Below are 3,334 nucleotides of genomic sequence, written 5' to 3' on the forward strand. Positions count from 1 at the left end.
GTTCATGAGAACCAAATGCATGCATCTCTTCCCAACTCTGTGTTCAGTGTTTGGTGACTTCAGGATAGCTTGAAATTGCCCTTTGTGACTATATTTATAACTGTGGTAAGCACTACAAATCAGAACTTTTTTTTTTACTGGAGATCTGGTTGTTAAACATTTACCAGCACACACTGTAAGATGGGGTGAAGGGAATGAGATTGCAAATGTATGGACATTATTTCATAGACAATGTCAAGCCATGGAAGAGAAGACTTCTGTGGTGAGTAATACATTTGAGGAGAATGGTCATATTTCTGATTTAGAAAAATATTTGGTGAAAATTATGACAGCAGTACAGAAGACAGATCAGAAGGAAAAGAAAATGGAGGCAGAAAGGGCATTGGGAAGGCAGTGGCATTATTTCAGTTGAAAGATAAGGCAGTATCAATAGAGAGGAAAGGTCAAGGTCAGATTCCAGAGAGTAGGTCAAAAGTTAGAGTTGAAGGTAATTGAGGTATCTAACTTGGGGCATCAAGTGGGTCTTGGGACACACCACTAATATAGATAGGTAAGTATTTAGGTGGAACAAACAGTTTTGGAGATAAGATTAAGTTTTGGATTTGTTGCCTTTGAAGTTATTTTAGGATATCTGGGTAGAAACATTCAGGTTACAGTTGGAGGTGGAAATTTTGCTTTAGGATTTATCAGTATTTAATGATATCTGAAACCAAGAACAAAAATGATCTTGATCAAGGAGTATGTAAATGTTGAGGAAAGCAAAAAGAGAACCTTAAATGAGAAAGGTCTGATAACCAGAAGGAAAGAGCATATTTTATTTTTTTTTCAGAAGGAAAGAGCATATTTTAAAAGATGAGAGATGAATATAAATGATGGCAGCTCATAAACAACCAACAAAACTAAAAGGCAGCCAATGGAATGGGAGAAGATATTTGCAAATGACACATCTGATAAAGGGCTAGTATCCAAAATTTATAAATAACTTATCAAATTCAACACCCAAAAAAACCCAAATAATCCGGGGAAGAAATGGGCAAAACACATGAATAGACACTTTTCCAAGGAAGACATCCAGAAGGCTAACAGACACATGAAAAGATGCTCAACATCACTCATAATCAAAGAAATACAAATCAAAACCACAATGAGATACCACCTGACATCTGTCAGAATGGCTGAATTAACAACTCAGGAAACAACAGATGTTGGCGAGGATGGGGAGAAAGGGGACACTTTAGCACTGTTGGTGGAAATGCAAACTGGTGCAACCGCTCTAGAGAACAATATGGAGGGTCCTCAAAAAATTAAAAGTAGAACTACCCTACAATCCAGAAATTGCACTACTAGGTATTTATCCAAGGGATACAAAAATGCTGATTCAAAAGGGCACATGCATCCCAATGTTTATAGTAGCATTATCAATAGCCAAATTATGGAAAGAGTCCAAATTTCCATTGACTGATGAATGGATAAAGAAGATGTGGTGCATATATACAGTGGAATATTACTCTGCAATTAAAAAGAATTAAATCTTGCCATTTGCAACAACGTGGATGGAACTAGAATGTGTTATGCTAAGCAAAATAAGTCAGAGAAAGATGAATACCATATGATTTCACTCATATGTGGAATTTAAGAAACAGAACAAATGAACACAACACGGCTGGGGGAGAGATGCAAACCAAGAAATAGACTCTTAACCATAGAGAACAAACTAAGAGTTGCTGGAGAGGAGGTGGAGGTGAGGGGGGGTTGCTAAATGAGTGATGGGTACTAAGGAGGGCACTTGTTGGGATGAACACTGGGTGTTATATATACGTGATGAATCACTAAATCTACTCCTGAAACAATTTTTTAAAAATTAAAAAAAAAAAAAAGAAATGATGGGCAGCTCTATGATGTAAGATTTATAAAATATTGTTTACATGTTTATAGTAAGGGATTTTATCAATTTAATAATAAAATAGAGCAAATAGAATGACTAAAATTGGACATAATTAAATTTGGGCATTCAATGACTTTGATACAAAGGATATAGACACCAATGGAATAAAGTGCCTGACTTCAAGAAGTTTTCCATCTACGCACGTTATGAGAATGATTATACGGGGTGCGTGGCTGGCTCAGTTATGGAACATGTGACTCTTGATGTCAGGATTGTGAGTTAGAGCCTCAGGTTAGGTGTAAAGATTACTTAAAAATAAAATTTTAAGAAAAAAAGACGATTATATGATGAAATGATGATGAGCATTACTACTACCAGGTACTTGAATTTTATCTTTTACTATTCATAAAACAATTCTTCAAGGGAGTGTTATTTAGCTTACTCTATTTTATAGATGAGGAAACTAAGGCATAGAGTAACTAGCCTGTCCACAGTATCTACTAAGAGCCAGGATTTGGCCCAGGAGTTTGAATTCAGAGATTGCACTATTAATCACTATCTCTTTGATTTCAATAATACTTCATAAATTTAAAAATTAAGTTAGTATATATATACATACACACACACACACGTATATGTATATACATGTCTATAAACCTCTAAGAAAGTTTACCCACAGATATTAAGCTTTTTGTAAGTGTTAACCATTATCATCTTCATTGCCCAAGGTTACACATTTTGTGGTGGAATCCGGATTAAAATTTCATCCTCTTAACCATTATTATACGTAGGAGTTAGCCCCAGGCATTAGGGGAACACAGAGGAGGAGCACCCAATTTTAAGACGGAGAACGGAGTAGTTGTTAGATGTTAAGAAACCTTTTTAGATAAGAATGAGAGAGTAGTGTTATGAAGAACAGGTACGCAGGGAAAGAGTCTGATTGAATAGAAAAGCAAGACAGTCGAGGGAACAAATATTTGTAATGTAAGGGTGGTTGGACCCCACAGTCGAATGGGCAGTGGCGGGAAATGAAGCTGAAGAGACTTCATATCCAATTCCATATTGCTTATGGTTTTGCACTTTAGGAAAGGTCACTGAACAATACTATTGTTAACACACACACAGGGAGAGAGAGAGAGGCACAAAGCTACAGGTTTGCTACAGGGATTAGAAGAAACTTGTAGGGACGAGTCAATCTGCGAAGTAGAGGACAAACATGCAATGGGCGAAAAAGCACTTAGCCGTTTCCATTCTTGTTGGATCTCGCCCCGACGTAAAAGGGATAGTCTTAGAAGCCCTGCAGGACTCAAGGACCCGCCGAGAGACTGTGCAGTCTCTCTCTTCCGGCGTCCTCAGTTGCTAAGGGAGACCGGAAGCGCGCTTACGCTCTGCCCATGCAAACCATAGAGTACCGGAAAAAGAGTGAACGGAAGTGTCAGAAGAGGAAAG

This window comes from Lynx rufus, unplaced genomic scaffold (assembly GCF_022079265.1).
Source record: "Lynx rufus isolate CCGP_SWC_20201006 ecotype Redwood Valley unplaced genomic scaffold, mLynRuf1.p SCAF_7, whole genome shotgun sequence".
NCBI classification, from domain to species: domain Eukaryota; kingdom Metazoa; phylum Chordata; class Mammalia; order Carnivora; family Felidae; genus Lynx; species Lynx rufus.